The 20,536-nt window shown below is 48.6% G+C and overlaps 2 pseudogenes; one reads left to right on the top strand and one right to left on the bottom strand.

Moving 5' to 3' along the window:
- Nucleotides 1-5,523: 5,523 nt before the first annotated feature.
- On the bottom strand, nucleotides 5,524-17,642 carry LOC122915480 (annotated as a pseudogene).
- LOC122916561 lies at nucleotides 16,551-16,690 on the top strand (annotated as a pseudogene).
- Nucleotides 17,643-20,536: the final 2,894 nt, after the last annotated feature.

Genomic DNA, 20,536 nt, shown 5'->3' with positions numbered 1-20,536 from the left:
GAAAATGTTTTTTTAATAGAACATCCGCTGAACTCACGCTACCAGAAAAGCACCAGTAGATGGCACGAGTATGCAAGTTCAGTTTCTCTCAGTCTGACCTGTCTCCTGGAAAGATCATGGGATGGCGGGGAGGGGGCTCTTTTAGAATGGGCTCACCTGGATGAGAGAGGATTTTACTCCAACAGGGGAGAATTTTGTGGGGGCCAAAGGAAATCAGATGTGGAACATGCTTGGAAACTACAAAGATTAGAAAGATGGTATTGTTTCCAGTTTTTGTGATAAGTGATTTCTATTCTGCTTGTGTTTTAGTATCTAAAGCTTCAGCTTCCACAGCTTTTTTTTTTTTTAAGATTTTATTTATTTATTTGACAGACAGAGATCACAAGTAGGCAGAGAGGCAGGCAGAGAGAGAGGGGGAAGCAGGCTCCCTGCTGAGCAGAGAGCCCGATGCGGGGCTCGATCCCAGGACCTTGAGATCATGACCTGAGCCGAAGGCAGCAGCTTAACCCACTGAGCCACCCAGGTGCCCCAGCTTCCACAGCTTTAAGCAAGTTTTTCAATAGCTATTTTTTAATATTAGCTTTTATTTTGAAAAGGGTAACCGGAGTCCTAGAAAGCTGACGGCCACAGTGTGACTTTGCCGTTAGTTAACTTCCTGGAGCCTTGTTTCCTCAACTTTAAAATATGGAAAATAATCTATGGAGAATGAGTGTGAAATTTCTTTACAAGCCATATGGTATTCTAAAAATAAGATACATTCCTATAAATTGAGATTCAGTGAGTTACTTCACATCGCCTCCAGGTGCTAGAAAGTGTCTGCACATTCATGCATCCATTGGCTAATGCTTGAGCGCCTATTCCCTGTAAGACAGTAAGCTAACAGAGGACACCTGGCGCCCACTTCTCCGCAGCCAGATGAAGGACATTACGAAGCCCGGTAAAAATGCTCCAAGCTACTTTATCCATACTGAATGTATCCCTGCTGTGGGAGATGACAGGTATCCAACATGGGCGCAGAAGCTCGTGAAGTGCCTTTCTTCTTCCAGCAACTGATTCATTCCTAAGTTGGAACAGACGGAAACTTCCAGAGTAAATGAAAATAACAGAAATCATCTCCGTAAGTGCGATGGATTCTGAAATTGGATTAACCTCCCATTCTGAAACAAGCTTCATCTGTCTCCCTTCCAGAAGCAAACATGAATCAACGTTTCCAGGGCACGTGGCAATGAAAATAAACACGGCTCACACCTGGCAGCCATGCCAAGTAGAAGACGTCCACAAAGGTACAAGCCAAGGCCCATGGGCTTCTTTGCACAAGAAACATCCCAGGTAAAGTATTCTTTTAAGTTGGAGGAGCAGGGTGGGGTGGGGGCTGTAAATTCACAGGCCCTCAGATTTAGGCATTTTCCAATGAGTGATCTCCCACTGAAGTGCCTTTGGAAGCTGGGGAGTTCATTAAGGGGAGGCGTGTGGGCCTGAGAGAGACTACGGGGTGGGGGGCTGCAGAGCAGAGAGCCAGAGCACATACCATTTCAAGACCGTGACTTTTGACTCAAATCAAGAGACAAACAGCTTATTCTTTGGGGCCTTGGGGCTCCAGCTCACAGCCCTAGTCTAGCCCACGGTGCATTTTAAACATTTGGCAACTAAGACCAGGAGAGGTGAAATGAACTAAACCGAGTTCTCATGGTAAGTAGCAGAGAAACCGGGGTTAGGGTGAGGTGTTTCAACACAACAGAGAGCCCAAGGGGAGTAGGTTAAAGGCCGGACATACGTCTTCAAAGCAGCCTTAGGAGGCAGAAGAGCGTGGAACCTCATCCAAAGGGCCCCTGCCTGAAGCCTGGCTCTAACCCGTACAGCTGGGTGCCCTTAGGCAGGTTACTTAGGCTTTCTGTGCCTTCACTCCCTCATCTCTAAAATGGTGGTGATAATTGTTCTAGCTTCATGGGGCTGTTGTAGGATAAAATGAGTCTGTATGTGGAAAGGGCTTTGGCTTAGCCTGTAAGTACTATCACTCCCATTGACAAACAAGGTAACCTATCCATTCTCAGAGGTCAAGGTCACACAGTTTTACTTAGAGGCAAAAAATCTGTGCATGCACATATGTACACATGCACACAAAGCTGGTGTGCACACCACCACCACCACCCCCGCCCCACAGATATCCCGATTTCAAAGTTTGGCCTCAGAGCCTCCCATCTACAATGGCCAACTTGGGGAGAATTGCAAAAGGAGGGGCTGGAACAGAGGCCAGAGCTGTTTGGTGGGGTGGGTTTTTCCACTATTCAGGAATAGTGTAGGCTTCCAGAAAAGCAAGCCCAGGAGTGAAGCAGTTTTGACACACTAGTGTTTCTCAAACTTGCGCATGCATTAGAATCAGCTGGAGGGTGTTCTCGACACTGGATGCTGGCTGTGCCCCAGAATCCCTGGGGCGGGGGCGGGGGGTGTGTCTTGGGTGAGGCCCAAGAATTCGCATTTCCAAATGTCCCAGGTGTTGCTGAAGCTGCCATTCTGGGAACTACACTCCCAAAACCACATACTTCTTTTTCTAATTCTCAAAATAACCTTCTGTGTTTGACATTTTCTCCATTTTATGGTGGAGAAAAGTAAGTCCGGAGAATGTGGCTGAATTCCTCAATATCACACCATTTGTAAGGAGTGGAACTGAGTCTTGAATCAAGGCGGTCTGACTCTGGAGTCTATGCTTTCTCTACTGTACCATGTGGGGTGAGACATGAGTGTTCACTCTTTGCCAGGCACCTCACTATGGGCCAGGGGCACAACTTTTACCCCTAAATCCTCAAGGGCTATTACAGTATGTGGTGCAGGGTGGGGCCGTGGTCCCAGAACTGATCTGCATATTACAATCACCTGGGGATCTTTGAAAAATTCAAGCCCAGACCACATTCCAGATGAATGAAGTCACAGCCTGTGAAGGTTTGGTGGGGGGTGTAGTCATCAGGATGTTTTTCAAATCACTCCCAGGTAATCCAATGTGTGGATAAGCTTGGGAAGCACTGAAGTAGAATTTCAGGGTGCAGGACGGTTGGATAATCAATCAGACTGAAATTTGAAAAGGAGAGTACCAAAAATAAAAAAAAATAAAGGAGAGTACCGTGTAGAGAGGGAGAAGAATTTTTTTTTAAGATTTTATTTATTTGACAGAGCACAAGCAGAGAAGCAGGCAGAGGGAGAGGGAGAAGCCGACTCCCCGTTGAGCAGAGAGCCAAGGCAGATGCTTAACAACTGAGCCACCCAGGCGCACCCTTCTCCTGCCCCGTAGTGGGGCGAGGGGCGACCTTTTAATAAAAAGTAACCCATAAACAAAAGCCAAAGGTAACAGTACACAGGATTTGCTGGAAGATCAAGCTAAAAAGGCAGTAAGCAGGCAGACTCTAAAGCCCCAACTTGTGGTCCTCAGGAATTTAAATGTTATGCTGTAAGCGGATGGAAAGCACTGGAAGAGTATACATATATGCAGAAGAGTGAAATAAACATCTATTCTTTGAAGGCACCTGGGTGGCTCAGCCAGTTAAGCATCTGCCTTCCGGCTCAGGTCATGATCCGGGGATCCTGGGATCCAGCGGGACTCTCTGCCCAGCAGGGAGTGGCTTCTCCCTCTGCCCCTCCTCCTGCTCCAGCCCATGTGCGCACACTCTCTCTCAAATAAATAAATAAAATATTCTTTAAAAAAATAAACATCTGTTTTTTGGAAAACCAATTGACAACTGTGAGATCTTATTGGAGTGGGGAGAGGCTGGAGGGAGGAGGAGGTGCTTTTTCCGTTTCACCCTCCTGCCAGGGACTGGCCTCTAGGAGGCTTTCCCTCCTGCCAGGGACTGGCCTCTAGGAGGCTTTTAGGAGAGGCAGACCAAGTGACATGGGGTTGGGGGTGGCGGCAGGGCTTGAGGCTATTGGGGGGGGAGGGGCGGGGATCCCTCCTCTAGAGCTGCTGCTAAAACTAGGACTCCCATCCAGGACTCTCTGCCTCCAACTCTCATAACCTTTGAACACTTCAAACGATCAGCAGCTCCGGGTGCGTTCCAACTCCGGGTCCTGGTGCGGAAGTCATCCTTGACAAATTCAAACTCAGGCAAGCAGACGTGAATTGATCAATGGCCACCAACAAAGCTGAACCTGCCAATTAAACAATCCATTTGGGGATCGAACTACAGAGGGAAGCGCAACCGTGACGCCACCGGTGGCAACATTCAGTTTTATCTCGAGGTGATCAATCTGTCAATCTGCTCTCTGATACTCTATTACCATCCGGACTGGGTCTCTGGCTTTCCCAAGACACTGCTCACCCTGCTGCCATTTTACGGGGAGGTAAGGTTTCCTTGGGCGGAAGAGCTGGTGAACTGGAGTCCCAGGACCCCACGCACTTGATCTTCTGCTTCCTCAGCTAGTCATGCTGCAGCTCCCAGCCACTCCTAGAGAAAGTCCTGACCATCAACCTAGGAGGACTCAACAGACCCCACATACTTGGTCTGGTTTTCCTTTGCCATTTCTTCCCCCCTCATCTCCTAATTTTGTTCTCTCTCTTCTTCTTTTCCCTATTTTTTCTTCCCGTCTCTAGTCCCTACAGCCACTCTTGTACACTATAGCCACCTCTCTGTCCCATTTGGCTACCTGTTCCCTTCCTGCCCCATGGTTGCCACACTCAGATGTTGCCCTGACCAGGAAGAAAGTGGGGGAGAGCCTAACAAGTCCAGAAACATCTGCAGAGCTAAGTGCCCAGAAGGGAGCATCCTTTCTGATCGGCTCAGAAGCCCTGGATGGACTCGTTACCCTGTTCTTCGTGTTCTTCTCTCCTTTCTCTGTCCGTCTCCCCCATTCCAGAGCAATGCAGTGGGCTGGGCAGAGCATGGGCTCTGGCATCAGGCCTCTATTCAAACCCTGACTCTGCCATTTGCTGATTCAGTAACCTTGACCATGTTGTTTGAGCTCTCTGTGCCCACCTGCTTGGCTGTTGGCTCGAAATGCCTAGGGAGGCATTTCGGCATAGTGAACACAGATGAAAGTCTCGAACACTCAATCAACCCTTACTGTCTGTGCGACCTCGGTACCTAACCTCCCCAAGCCCTCATTTCCTCCTCTCTCCAGTGGGTAACAGAAGGACCAAACTTGTCAGGTTGTCGTGAAGATAAATGAGCTAATTCGGGGAAAGTACTTAGCATGAAATAACTGCCAACTGTAGGCCACGATTGTTATATATTATTTATGTACTGCCTAGCACACGGTCGGTCCTTACTATAGCCAGCCCCCAACATGGTCCCCAGGGAGCCTCACTGTCAGGAATGCGTGCCCTTGTGTAGTTTCCTCCCACACCGAGTCACAGCTCATGGGAATTAGCGTGAATACCGTGCAAGTGACTGCGTGCCTTGCAAGGCCAAGTCGGAAACGCCATTGCAGCTCCCACGGCAGCTTCTTGAATGGTTTGCTCTGCGGGGAGTCAGCGACACGTCCCGGGGTTGCGCAGACCTTAGAAATGCCCCCGTGGAGAGGTGCTGAGGTCTCCTGTCAACAGCTGGCGCCACCTTGCCAACCACGAAAGTCCACGGCCGTGGCGCTGGTTGAACTGGGACATGGCTGCAGGCCTGGCTTGCATCTGATGGTTGTCTCATGGGGGCCCTGGAGCCCGAACTGCCCGGCCAAACCAAATTTCCGAGCCCTAGAAGCAGGGGGAGCTAATAAATTGTTGGAAGCGACATATTTGTCACATGGCAACGGTGAACTAACACAGTGCTTTAAAAAAAAAAAAAAAAAGTCTTGCGATTGGCATTTCTATTGCAAATCCATGCCCTCTAGCATTTGAACAGCAGGGGGCACCATTGGACCATTTTCTGGTCCAGCCATACCAGCATTTTTCTCCTTCAAGCCCTGGGTACATACCAGTTGGGTCAAAGGAAAGGTCAGACTGGCCTGGAAAGAGGCCAGCCACCTCAGGCCCCTGCTCCTTGGGCAGAGCTGAAGTGGGTCCTAGGGGAATAGCCAGTCTCAAGAATCAGCTCGGAGCAGGCCCCTTCCTCCTGGAGCCAAGCAGCCCACAAAGTGGCTCTGAGTCCCGCCTCACTGCCTTCAGCAAGTTTCTAGGCAGGCCTGGGTACAGCTCCTCCGTGGCTCTCCTGTTCTTGGGCTTAAAGCAAAGACCCTGGGAAGGGTGCTGTGATTGTGAGGCACCATTTAGAGAAGGGTTTCTAGGTTTCTTGCAAATGACCTATTTGCCACTTAGAAGAAAGGGAGCCTGACCCAAGCTTGCCAGCTTGCTCGCTCTGCTGTCCTGCTGACCCCAGCCCACCCTGTCCGTAAGCACCCTTGCGATGGCCTCAAGGTCAACAGGTGAGGGTCTTCTGTAGGAGGGCCAGCGACCTTTCCCATCTCATGCCTGAGGCTTTGGGACCCATCAGCACAGGCGTGCACACCAGATCCAGCCTCGGAGTGAGGACTTGTCAGCGGGTCTGCCCCCACTGTGGGAGAGCTGTGAAACCAGGGAGCACCCCTGAGAACCAGAGAGCCAGCCACACAGCATGCTGGAAGTAGCTGGAGGCAGAGCACGGGGCCCCAGTGCTGCAGTTCCCCCTGGGAGGTGAGCACGGTGGCTGAGCACACCTCCCTGTTCTCCTTCTGTGTTCTCCGGAAAGAACAGAGAGCCTGAGGGCCCTCATCTCCTCTGAGCCAGACACTCACAGTACCAAAGTCCTGCTGAGTCCTGCTACCTCTTCCTGGCCCAGGAAAAGCAGGGCCTTGTAGGGGAGGGAGAAGAGGGATAGGACACATCCTGGACACTTTGCCCCATTCCTTGTTGATGAAGGAGGCTAAGGTAGGGGCGGATGGGGAGAGGTCCTCTGATGATGGGGTGAGAAGGTAAAAATCAATGCACTGCGAGCTGGTTGACCCCTGGCCCCAGGAATGATCCTTGGTACCTGCTTCCTTTGCCAGTCGAACTGGAGAGGAGGCAGGACCACACTCCAGGGGCTTGGAGAAATGTAGGGAAGGTATGTTTCCTCTCTGATGCGGTGCGCTTAAGGACCACATCCCCCTGGGGCCTCGGTCTTGGACTTCCCATCCTTCAGAACGGGGAGGAATAAATGCGAGTTGTTTAAGCAGTCGCAATCTGTGATATTGTTGTGACAGCCGCCTGAGCAGACTCAGGCACAAGGTTAGAGCTTTTTGGGGGAGGCCCCCCATTGACAAATCTAATTATCTTCATTCTGCAGTTACTGTCATAAAATACCCAACAGCTGATCTTCTCTACTCTGTGTGTTGCACCAAGACCCTCGCCTTTCCCAGACCCCCGTCCTAGCAGTGAGGTCAACTCCAGTCCCTGGGACAACAGACTATCATCGGATGACCGGACCTGCTCTCGTCTGCCCAGCGGGTCACTCTCCCTCTCACTCACCATGTTGTTATTGGATCTATCAGTATTTGATAGAGTTAATTGTGCTCATTCCTTTTGTTTTTGAAATTTTCTTGTCACATGGCAGGCACTCGATAAATATTTCCTTTTCTTTTTTTTTTTAATTTTATTTATTTGACAGAGAAAGACACAGTGAAGAGGGAACACAAGCAGGGGGAGTGGAAGAGGGAGAAGCAGGCTTCCTGCTGAGCAGGGAGCCCCATGCGGGGCTCGATCCCAGGACCCTGGGATCATGACCTGAGCTGAAGGCAGATGCTCAACGACTAAGCCACCCAGGTACCCCTGAATAAATATTTCTAGAAACGAATGCTTCAAGGGGTCTTCAGTCTCAATGACATTTATCAAACTAAATAGATGAAAGAAAAGATGTCATGGGGATATATTCATTCAACAAGTAACAACTAAATGCCTACCTCATGTAAGGTGCTGGGCACTGCTCTGTGGAGGAGTCTGAAGTAAGCCAGGAACGGTTCCCGTGGGTGACCACAAGCACAGGTACTTGAGAGAAAAACCCATGTTGTTGTCTCCTACCTTCACCGCACACAGAATGGAGACCTGGGTCTATCAGTTGGAGGTGGTGTGTCACCACTGTGAACGTGTCTAAGGTATTAGATAGAATGCTCAGCCGTGAGTAAAATGAAAAGTGTGCAGAAATCACTCGGGGGGGGGGGGTCCCGCCTGGCCTCAGGGAGAGAGCAGGGAGCTGGGGAGATCCATGGGGGCCTGGAGGAGAAGCTGGGTGCTGATACATTCAAAGCAAAACAAAACTCCAGGAAGGAACTTTCTGGAAGATCTGGGAGAGGTGGAAGAATATCTCCCAATGGGGACCCTCACCTTTCCGATCTGCAACCTCATGAGGGAGTTCTCATCTGTAGGAGGTACGAACTAAAAAAATCACCAGAGGCTCCATCTGACCACAATGACGAGGCTGCCCAAAGGAGAATGTGCAGAAAACTCTGAGAACCATATGCCCCCCCTCCCCTTGATGTGAGAAGCCTCTGCCAGAAATGTCTTTACTTCCTCACCAAGAAAGGGGCTACTCCCAACAAGTTGGACTAGCTTTACCTACCGGCTTCTCCCCAGTCAGGAAATAGATTTTCTGTTCTCTCTTGACTCCCTCTAGATGGTGGAACTCAGGAAGCTTCACTTCCCGTTCTCTCCGTAACCCTATTTGGTGAAATTAGAATTAGGACTTTAATTCAATATAGTGCAAAACCCAATGAGATTAGCTTTATGCTTTCAAGACCTCTACTTGGAAACAGAATCCCGTGTTCTCTATTCCTCTTCCAACAACTGACGTCCACAGTGCGGGTGTGGGAAGGCACCCCGGCCTGGGGGTGGGTGCCCCTCTCCTGGGTTCTGTGCCCCCCTCTGTCTGGACCATTGTGACTTTGAACTCATTCAGCGCTAGATAGCCACCAACGTATCCCGTGAAGCTCGGACGGTACCTATCTTTTTTTTTTTTTTTTTTTAAGATTTTATTTATTTATTTGAGAGAGAATGAGTGAAAGAGAAAATGAGAGAGGATAAGGTCAGAGGGAGAAGCAGGCTCCCCAAAGAGCTGGGAGCCCGATGCGAGACTCGATCCTGGAAGTCCGGGATCATGACCTGAACCGAAGGCAGTCACTCAACCAACTGAGCCACTCAGGCGCCTGGTACCTATCTTTAAAACAAAAGTGATTATTAGATTTCTTTTCCATGCTCTGGGAAAATCAGGTGGCAAGTGGCCAAAACCCAAACAGATAACATGCTTCAGGCGCCTCCCAAGTTGGACACAGTTGGCATGTGGCATTTTACATGATCCTTACCTGTGGCTGGCTTCATGGTCAGAGGACCCCCCCGTGGTTCGGCAGGCCCCACTCTCTGAAGGACCCCTCCACTAGTTTTCCTGCTCTATTTAACAACTCTGGAGCAAAGGACCCTACATTTTCATTTTGCAGGGTACTCTCCAAATCATACCAGTTCTGTTCCCACTACAACTCTGTTATGTGGCGGATATTGTTGATCCCACTTTTAAAATGGGAAACATGTTGAGAGTGCGTTCAGTGACTCACTGCAGGTCACGCAGATAGAAAATGGCAGATCTGGGATTTGACACCAGGACCCTGCTACCAACCACACGGTCATGTTCTATTGACTCCGCGATGGCTTGTTTCTATCTACTTCAACTTAGCCCGCCTTTCCGAATTAGGATATTAATTCTGGACACTACAGGTTCAAGTGCATTAGCAGGTGGGTTTTGTTCCTTTATCCTCACGATAATTGCTTTAGCTCTCTGGATAGTTCTGCGTTGTGGTATTTATCTTCTGACAAAATGGTTTCCAGCAAAATGTAACAAATTTTGTCTTTGAAACCTAGGCAATCTTTTTTTTTTTTTTTAAGATTTTATTTATTTATTTGACACAGAGAGAGATCACAAGTAGGAAGAGAGCCAGGCAGAGAAAGAAGCAGTCTCCCTGCTGAGCACAGAGCATGGGCTTGATCCCAGGACCCTGAGATCATGACCTGAGCTGAAGGCAAAGACTCAACCTACTGAGCTACCCAGGTGCCCCAAAACCTAGACAATCTTTTTATCCTTACACACTTTTAAAATGGCATTACAGGATGCCTGGGCTCTCTCTCTCTCTGTTAAAAAAAAAAAAAAAAAATCTTAAAAAAGATTAAAAAAAAAATAAAATATTACAGACATTGACACGAAGAACATTTGCTCTATAACAAAATTAATTTCTAAGATATAGTGATTTAATAATTAAAACAATATCCATGAAATATAAATACAAGGTATTCATAAATAAATTAGATTGTGGCTGTTAAAAGCCAATTATCACACAAGGTATCTTCAATGGCTGAAATAATAAGAGGGCAGAATATTCTGACACTCTATAGGCCATGATTATAAATTGCTAAAATGTCTTAATAGGCTACAGAATTTTATGGAGATTTCAGATGGCCCTTAAAATATTCATTGTGTGTTAGAAATTAGTTGCCTTGATTGATTTTAGTTATAATTCCATTGTATGTTTACAAGATGGGAACAGGAGGGGGGCTATAGAACTGAGAAAAAAAGTCTACTCTACTTATAAAATAATAATGTGACTAAGATAATGGCACCATGATTAAGAGGCTCAGACCTAGATCTGAATCCCAGTTTCACTACCTTTGGCTGTGTGACCTTGAGCAATTTACTACTCAAATGTCCTCCTTGTCAGGGAAGGATTGTGATGAGGAATGAATTAGATAGTACGTAAAGCTTCTTCCGTTTTAGGATCCACAAAGGGGGAACTTGAAGGGTTTTGGAAGACAGCCTTTTCTACCTCAGTGATTATACCTTAACTTCTGTCTCAAGGGCTGTAACATTTCCTTTAGCACCAACCTGAAAAATTATTGGGATATTCTCAGTGGTGTGTTGCTAAAGGTTTACCAGCCAGCTAGCTCTCAGTGGCAGTGTGAGTGGGGAAGCCTGGATTTGCTTGCTGATTTGCACGGTGTAACTGCTCTCACCATGGTGGGAGTTGGGAAGGGAGGGAGGCAGACACTGGTCTCTGGAGAGCTGACATGACATAGTCTTCACACACCACTGGAAAACTGGGTTCTCCCTCATTCTTTATACACACACACATACACACACATACATATATATGTATATTTGTGTATATTTTTATATTACTTGTATATTTAAATTAACATATAATTCATTATTTTTTTCAGGGGCATAGGTCTGTGATTCATCAGTTTTTTTTTTTTTTAATATTTTATTTATTTGACAGAGAGACATCCCAAGTTGGCAGAGAGGCAGGCAGAGAAAGAGGGAAAAACAAGCTCCCCGCTGAGCAGGGAGCCTGATGTGGGGCTCCATCCCAGGATCCTGGGATCATGGCCTGAGCCAAAGGCAGAGGCTTTAACCCACTGAGCCACCCAGGCGCCCCTCATCCATCTTATATAATACCAGTACTCATTACAACACATACCCTCCCCAATGTCCATCACCCAGTTACCCCATCCTCCTTCCCCTCTCCCTCCAGCAGCCGTTTGTTTCCTATGATAAAGAGTCTCTTACAGTTTGTCTCCCTCTCTGGTTTTGTCTTCTTTCATTTTTTCCTCTCTTCCCCTATGATTCTCTTTGTTTCTTAAACTCCATGTATTAGTGAGATTATATAATTGTCTTTCTTTGATTGACTTATTATGCTTAGCATAATACCCTCTAGTTCCATCCACCTTGTTGCAAATGGCAAGAAATCATTTTTTGATGGCTGCATAATATTCCATTGCCCAACTATCCACATCTTTATCCATTTATCTCTCAATGGACATCTGGGCTCTTTCCATAGTTTGGCTGTTGTGGACATCACTGCTATAAACATTGAGGTGCAAGTGCCCCTTTGGATCACTACATTTGTATCTTTGGGGTACAATACCGAGGAGTATTACTCTTTACTGGGTTGTAAGATAGCTCTATTTTCAACTTTTTGATGAAACTCCATACTGTTTTCCAGAGTGGCTGCACCAGATTGCATTCCCACCAACAGTGTAGGAGGATTCCCCTTTTTCCACATCCTCGCCAGCATCTGTCATTTCCTGACTTGTTAATTTTAGCCATTCTGATGGTATGAGGTAGTATTTCATTGTGGTTTCGATTTGTAGTTCCCTGAGGCCGAGTGATGTTGAGCATTTTTTCATGTTTCTGTTGGCCATTCGGATGTCTTTCTTGCAGAAATGTCTGTTCATGTCTTCCGCCCATTTCTTGATTGGATTCTTTGTTCTTTGGGTGTTGAGTTTGTTAAGTTCTTTATAGATTTTAGATACTAGCCCTTTATCTGCTATGTCATTTGCAAATATCTTCTCCCATTCTGTCAGTTGTCTTTTGGTTTTGTTGACTGTTTCCTTTGCTGTGCAAAAGCTTTTGATCTTGAGTTCATTTTTTCCCTTGTTTCCCTTGCCTTTGGAGACATGTCTAACAAAAAGTTGCATGGTCAAGGTTGAAGAGGGGTTGCTGCCCTTGCTGTGTTCTCCTTAAGGATTTTGATGGATTCTTATCTCACAGTTAGGTCTTTCATCCATTTTAAGTATTTTTGTGTGTGGTGTAAGAAAAGGGTCCAGTTTCCTTCTTCTGCATATGGCTGTCCAATTTTCCCAACACCATCGGTTGAAGAGACTGTCTTTTTTTTCCATTGGACATTCTTTCCTGCTTTGTTGAAGATTAGTTGACCATAGAGTTGAGAGTCCATTTCTGTGTTCTCTCTTCTGTTCCATTGATCTATGTGTCTGTGTTTGTGCCAGTACCATACTGTCTTGATGATGACAGCTTTGTAATAGAGCTTTAAGTCTGGAGTTGTGATGCCACCAGCTTTAGTTTTCTTTTTCAACATTCTTTTGGCTATTGGGGTTTTTTTCTGGCTCCATACAAGGAAGGATTTAGGATTATTTGTTCCAGGTCTGTGAAAAGAGTTGATGGTATTTTGAGAAGGACTGCATTGAATGTGTAGATTGATCTGGGTAGCATAGACATTTTAACAGTATTTGCTCTTCCAATCCATGAACATGGAATGTTTTTCCATTTATTCATGTCTTCCTTGATTTCTTTCATGAATGTTCTATACTTTTCTGAGTACACATCCTTTGCCTCTTTGGTGAGGTTTATTTCCAGGTATCTTATGGTTTGGGGTCCAATTGTAAATGGGATCGACTCCTTAATTTCTCTTCTGTCTCGTTGTTGGTGTATAGAAATGCAACTGATTTCTGTGCACTGATTTTATATTCTGCTACTTTACTGAATTCCTATATGAGTTCTAGGAGTTTTGGGGTTTCTGCATAGAGTGTCATGTTATTTGTCAAGCCTTTTATTTCTTTTCATTGTCTGACTGCTGAGGCTGGGGCTTCTGGTACTCTGTTGAAAAGCAGTGGTGAGAGTGATTTTCCCTCATTCTGACAAAGGTAAATTGGAAGAAAGGCAGGCACGGGCAACGGCCTCCTACCCTAAGAAGAAACCACCCTTAAAAGGATTTTATACCACCCTGGAAGGAGCCCTCCACCCTTTCCCACCTGATAGGTGGATGACAAGAACCTGATGGAGTGACAGGCACAGTGAAGGTTAATCAGATTGTAACAGCCAGTCAATAGGCTCATAAAAACCCCTAGGTCTAAACGCTAAATTAGCAAACCTCTCAGATCCCCTCCTTCTTTGGGAGCTTTGTACTATCGCTCCTGAAAGTTTGCTTGGCTGCCGCCACTCCTCCTCTGGTCTACCTCTTCCTTCTTTGAAGCGGTGCCACTGAGAGCCATGGGCACTGAAGGAAGAAGGAAATCCTGTAACAGTTTTGGCCCAGCTGCCCTCCAGCTGCCCTGGCCCTACCCCCCTCCCCAACCCCCTGCCCCGGCCTCAGCTTCTTCCTCTGAAATGATGCAGATAGTAATACTTACCTGGCAGGCCTCATAGGGTTGATGTGACAAATAAATAGAGGACATGACAAACTACTGAAACGGAAATGGTGGAAATTTAGTCAGCAGTAGTGTGGAGGCCCGGGCAGTTACAGAGGTGGCTTTGTCTGATTTAAAGGTCCCGAGAGGCTGCGGGCCATTTCTTTGTCTTCATTTGCTCTTCAGTTGGGCCCTGGAGCTCTGCGTTTATTTATCCTAATCTTTTTTCTTCTCTCTGACCATTTAGCTCACAATGATTATCTGCACAATTAACATAATAAAGCAAGTCAGCGAGGCTCTTTCAGGGTCCCCGGAAACAAAGACTGGGGGTTGTTACTTGAGGCCCAGTGCAGTGAGCAGGACTGAGCTCCAAAAACCATCAATGTTATGCCCCACCCACCCCTGGAGCACAGAACAAGGGCTCCTTGTACTTCGGGGACCAATGCTATCCTGGTGACCTGGGGTTCTTATCCACACCCCCACAAGTGGGTGCCCCTAGAGGTCCCCCATGATAGCCTTGAGTAAGGGATAGGCGGGGCTTGGTAAGGAGAGACGGGAAGGGGGGGGTGGGGGGGGCATGGGATCAGGCTCACAAGATTCCAAAAATGCAGAGGTGGAAGGAAACCAGAGATAAGTAAACAAATAAGACCATCCTGTCTCAGGTGTCCGAGGTAGGGGTCTTGCTGTGACAGCTACTTGAGACCAACAAAAAATTACCTGACCCTTGGCTATTGTGGACAGGCTGTCTTCACATGCACATAGAGTCCCACCGAAATGCCAATGACAATCACCCTCTTCTTCCCAGCGACCACCTAGGAGAGGAGGGTGGGTGAGACAGTGCCACCAGGAGGATTCTAGGATACAAACCTATGGCATGGAGATGTCAGGGAAGAGAACGGGCTTTGGCTGGATGGGGACTTCAGTGTCCTCGTGAGAAGGAACAGACAGAGACATCTGGTTGACTATCAGGGGAAAACACAGAACTTCTTCAGTTCTTCAATCCCGTGCAGGGCACTATCTTCTGTCCCCTCTCTAGATGCCACCACAGACCCAGGAGGACAGACTCAAAGTCAGTGGCACTGGTTTGAAAGCAGAAGACTATGGTATACTAGGGAAGAAAAGGGAATGCTTTAAGGGAGGGAATGATGGGAAAGATATCATTGAATGAACACCTACTATTTGCTAAACACCATGATAGACGCTTTCTAGGGCTAAAAAACTCCATTTCCTACAAGGGCCAGTCAGGTGACATGAGTATGTGAAGTGGGCTAAGGATAAGGCAATAAGAAATAATGGGGACCAAAGCAAACTGGGCACGATCTCCACCTGAAAGCCTTAAAATTCTATTTCTAGAAAACACTATCCAGGCCAAAGAAAATATTCACAGGCCAACGTGGCTTACCTGTCACCACCTGCAATGAGGTAGGTGTAGAGGTTTCTGTCCTCGACCTTTCATCAGCTGGTTGAAGGAGACCTGTCAGCGGGGAAGGACATGAGGTAGTGATGAAAGTGAAGGGAGCGGTAACCTTGGATTTTGACAACTAGTGTGAGAATTCCCTCAGGCCAGCACTTAAGCCAGTCCTGCTTGGAATCTGGCACTTCGAAAGCTACTTGCAGATGACAGCTTGGGGTGCATTGGATGTAGAGACACGCGCTATAGACGGAGTGGGGCCCAGGTGGGTTCCGAAGATACGACGTTCCGTGGTGAGATCTAACTTTGAGAAGAGAGGGAGCCAGGTTTCAAGAGGGCCACCTAGGAGCTTAGCTATGATGAACTTTATGGTCCTGAGGGTTACCCAGAGAAGGCAGAGGAAGGAAAATCGGGGATCAGGGTACTCACCAACATGAGAAACGCCATCCTGCCAGAGTTGTCCCCTCCACTCAGCACCACCATCCCCCGCTCAGGTTCCTGAGAAGGAAAAATTGCCCGTGTCGCCAGGGCCTAGCTCCTAGCTCAGGTTGGGGGAAGCACAGAAGCAGCAGAAGAACTTGGGGAGACTCCTTTACCCTCCTTTTACCACAAAAGGGAACAGAAAGATGCCTGGATTTGAGAACGAAACTTCAGTCTGACTCCCAACTCTGGCTGAGCTACTTACTCAAACCTTACTCATTCCAGAAAGGACTGAAAGCAGCTTTGTCATCCACCAATCACTCAATAAAAAGCAGCGCTACCCAGCAATTATTAGCTGGATATATTTCCGGCAAGCTACTGTGATTGTCCTTTGTTTTCCTATCTGAAAAAAAAAAATGGAGACACTCGCACTCATTTCACAGGTTTTTGCAAAGGTAATGAGTGTGAAAGCACAATGTCAATTACAGAGTGTGATGTAGATAATAGTTATTATAATTACTGTTGATTAATAAGATGACAATAAAGAGGCCAGAGGGAGGACTGGGAGAAAGGAGAATGGAGATGGAGTAAAATGAGAAGTGGAAACCAAGAAAAGAGAAAGCGGGGAAGGGAGAGAAGTTAGGAGGGGAGAAGACAGAGAGACTGTACCTTCAGCACTTCCTGCACTTTGCCAGCCACTTGGACCATGGTGGTCAGAACTGATTCACTATACAGTCTCTGTAGGGAACAGGTGGGAATCAGAAGCCAAGAAAAGGACAGCGGATTTGGGGGAGGGGGAGGAACGAATGGTGTGGTGGAGGGGCTCTCAGGTCTCAAACACGAAGGACCATTGGCATGGAGCTGGCATCTTTATTTTCAGTGTCCATCGCTTCTCGGCCTTTTGGCTAAGATCAAGTGTAGTATCTGTTCTTATCAGTTTATTTTCAGTGTCCAGGGGATGGGTCTGGGTTACCTGGTCTGTGGGCATGACTTGCCCCTCCTCCTGGAAGATCTCAGCATCACATTGTCCCAGCAATCGAACAATTTGCTCGGCATCTGCTTTGTCGAGGTCCTGGGTTAGTAGGTTTGACTTCTCTGTGATTGGCAGGGCTGCCTCATACCCAGACAACTAGAGGGAAGGGGGCACAAGGATACAGACAGGGAGCCCAGGCCTCACTCATGCCTCTTGATCTGGAGGTGGGAGCAGCAGCAGGCACAAGGTTTGGACACACACACACACACACACACACACACACACACACCAATCCAAGGATTTAGCCTGAACTTGGTATTCTGGGCCTAATAGGGAAAGGTCAGGAAGGAAGATGGGAAGGAAGAGAGGGAAAACAGAAACCCAGGATGGAGGGAAGTCCAGATGAGAAATGATTCTAGGAATCAGTGCAGAAGACTAATATGGAGAAGGGGGTGTGTGTCTCACCTCCCACTTGCCAGGCTCTGTGGTCTCAATCATGTGTTGAACTGTGTGGACACCGTCGTGCCTGCGTCTTCAGCCACACAAACCCTCTGTCAAGCTAACTCTGCTTCCAGCTGGCGGGGCCTTATCTGAGCCACAGTGATGATAAACCCGGGTACCCTGGCCTCTCTGAGCACCGCCCCCTTTCCTGATCAGTTGGCCCCCAGCCCTCTGGGCACCCCAGGGAAGCTCCAGGGGTCCCTCTTTGCATGCATGCACACTGCCCAGCCTCTGCTTTGCCCCATGAAGGGGGAAACCTGAGGTTCATTACTCTTAACCTTTGGACACAATGACCTCTTCTCTGGAGGGCCTGGAGCTCAGAAGTGCAGGGTAATACCCAGTCCCAGGACAATGAGAATCCCTGAGCAGAGGATTCTTCTGGGACCAGGATGCAACAGGAGGCCAGAGATCAGGGTCCTCAGGGACAGCAGAGGCAGAGGACCTGAGCCGTGGCTTGATCACATGTCCAGAACACACAGTACTCCGGGCCCCTCTTGCTCCATTTCACTCTTTCATATCAGAAGGAAGGTAACAGAAGCTTTGGAGCCCCAGGGGGGACACACGCTGAACTGAATATACAGGAAAAAAGTGCCACAGAAATAGAAATGCTGCAATGAGAATTAGAAACCAAAGTATCTGCCCTAAATACAACATGAGCCAATTTATTTACACTGAACAATGCACTTTTCACATGCAGTATCTCACTGGGTGCATTCACACTAAGGAGACCACACTGACACCCTCGTTTTGCAGATGGTAAAGCAGAGGCTCAGAGAAGTTAGGTCATTGCTGAAGATCACACAGTTGACAGAAAGGGGACTCACACCAGGTTGTTACTCCAGATCTCATGAAATAGTTTAAGGATTTATGTTTGTTAAACGAATGAAGTAACTAAAATATTGGTGCAAGTAATGATAATCCCTCGCTCACACAGTGTCATAAGATTTATAAAGACATTCCCCAACATTATCTCACTGGATCCTGCCAACAGCCCTATGAGGTTCTGGACGCTCTGATTTTAGGAAACCTGACACTTAGATGACCAATTTCTGCAGGCCAGGCAGGAAGAAGAGCTAAAAACCATGGGTTGCTGCTCTTTAGACCTCCGCGGTATAAACCCAGCCTGCTGTCTTAACCACTGGACTCCAGCTCTTCCCGTGCCCAGACACCTAGGTGACGCTCAACAAATTTTTTTTTTTTTTTAAAGATTTTATTTATTTATTTGACAGACAGAGATCACAAGTAGGCAGAGAAGCAGGCAGGGAAAGAGAGAGGAGGAAGCAGGCTCCCCGCTGAGCAGAGAGCCCGATGTGGGATTCGATCCCGGGACCCCGAGATCATGACCTGAGCCCAAGGCAGCGGCTTAACCCACTGAGCCACCCAGGCGCCCAACAAATATTTGTTTAATAAATTAAAGAATGAATGAGAGCGAAGAGAATCAATATCAGATTATGAATGGGGAAGAGATTTAAAAGCTGACACAGTCTAAGAGTGGAGATTTTAGAACAATTATCTCGCCACTCTGTCCCCTCCGGCAGGGGAAGTGGGATTCCTCCTCCCAACTTGGCTAATTCCACCCGGGGAGGGAAGGGCCCTCCCAGGAGCCCCAGCCCCTCGCACCTGCGCCTCTCCCTACGCCCCCGCAGGCTCCTCGGACGGAGCCGGGATCTGAGGCAGGGGACCCGGGAGGCCGCCAATGGGAGGGTCGTGGAAGGAGCCCCGGGAGACCGGGGTGGGGGGTGAGGGGGATGACGGCGGCGAGAACCCCGGCGGGGCGGGGCGGGCGGGCCGGCACGTCCCGGTCGGGCTGCGGCGGAGCGAGCGGGGCCAGCTCTGCAGAAGGCAGCGGCTAGCTAGCCGGGACGGTCACATCCCGCTGCAGGGGCCGGCGGAGCAGCCGCACTGCCTCCCGCACCGGGACTCCGGCCAGCGGCCAGGCCGCGCCGGCACCGCCCCCCGCTCTGGGACAGACTACGCGGCCCGTCCGAGCTCTGGGGTCCCCCGCAGCCCCGCGGCCCGCTCCCGCTGCGCCTCCACCTGCCCTCTGCCCGCAGCTCGGGCCCGCGCTGCCCGCCGCGCCGGGCCCGCGCCGGGATGGGGTAGGGGTAGCGCTGCGGAGCCCGGCGATGGGCAGCCCTCTGGGCACGGAGCAGTCCCCCGAGGCCTGACCGACCTCGAGGACCGGCGGAGGTGGGTGTGGGCCGGGCAGAGCCGCGCACTGGGAAGCCCGGGTGATGCAGGGATGGGAAAGGCTTAGGGAGAACACAATCTCAGGCCTGGTACCCATCCTCTTTCCACTGTGAGCAGGGCCAGAATGTAGGTCTCTTAGGGTCTGTGCCCCTGGACCTGGGGAATGGCTATCAGATGGGATATGTCTTTCCGTTCCCCAGGTCCGGGGGAGAGACACTTGTTCAACTGTATCCCACTAGGTCCCAGATGGGCCTCCATTGCACGTGCATCAGGACTCTCGGCATCCCCAGGTGCCCCCACATCTTGCCTCTGGGTCTCAGAGAGGGTGGTTTCTTTGGGTAATCCCCCTCCCCCAGCAACTCAAAGGAATTGTCTGGGTCTGGAGGCAGATGCTGCACTGCACTACTCCAATGTCTTCCACGGAGCCTCAGGTGCTCCCCCTCACACCTGGTAGCCCCCCAGCTGCTGGTGACCTCACCCCTGGGACATTTTTCCAATAAACGTTCTTGGACAAACTGGAGATGACTGTATGGGATCCTGTACAGTACGCTGAAGACACTTCCCCACGGTCTCTCCCCTGACCACAAGGGCCTCTCACACCACCACCAACTCGACAGGAGCACTAACATTGTTTTAAGGTGTTTGTTTTGATTCTATAGCCTGGAATGGGGGTGGGGAAAGATCAGAAATGGGTGTAGAAAACTAGAGCCCTAGTTCCTTTTGTTTTGTTCAGTGAGAACGGGGGAGAAGGAAAAGAACGGGGGGGGGGATATAAATTCTCCTGCATCCGTGGAAATGAAGGTTATACCACATGAGAGGGGCCGGTAACCTTTTTAACTTCACTGCCCACATTGACACCCAAGCTTTTCACCATTGATTCCTCTGACTCCTCCATCAACCTCGAGTTAATTTCCAGAAAGGGACTGAACGGTGTTTTGGGACAAATGAAAGAGCAGCTCCGCTAATGGATCCTTCAGTGCCGCGTGCTCCTGTCCTGTGCGCTCCTGCACTCCTAGTCTTCCCCGCACTCGCTTTTCCTTTTGTTTCGTCTGCCTCTGTCTCTGCTGATTCGGTCAAAGTCAGTAATAACTGTAAAGTGTAAATGACTTTATATTCACTCTCTGCCACTATATCCAGAGGAGGAGGATGGAAATAAAACTGAAGGGTTGGAAGTCCCCTGTCAAAAGACTTACACTTTGGGCTCTGG

The sequence above is a fragment of the Neovison vison genome, chromosome 8 (assembly GCF_020171115.1).
Source record: "Neovison vison isolate M4711 chromosome 8, ASM_NN_V1, whole genome shotgun sequence".
NCBI lineage: Eukaryota > Metazoa > Chordata > Mammalia > Carnivora > Mustelidae > Neogale > Neogale vison.
Note: the sequence above shows the minus strand (reverse complement) of the source record. Positions and strands in the feature narration are given on the sequence as shown.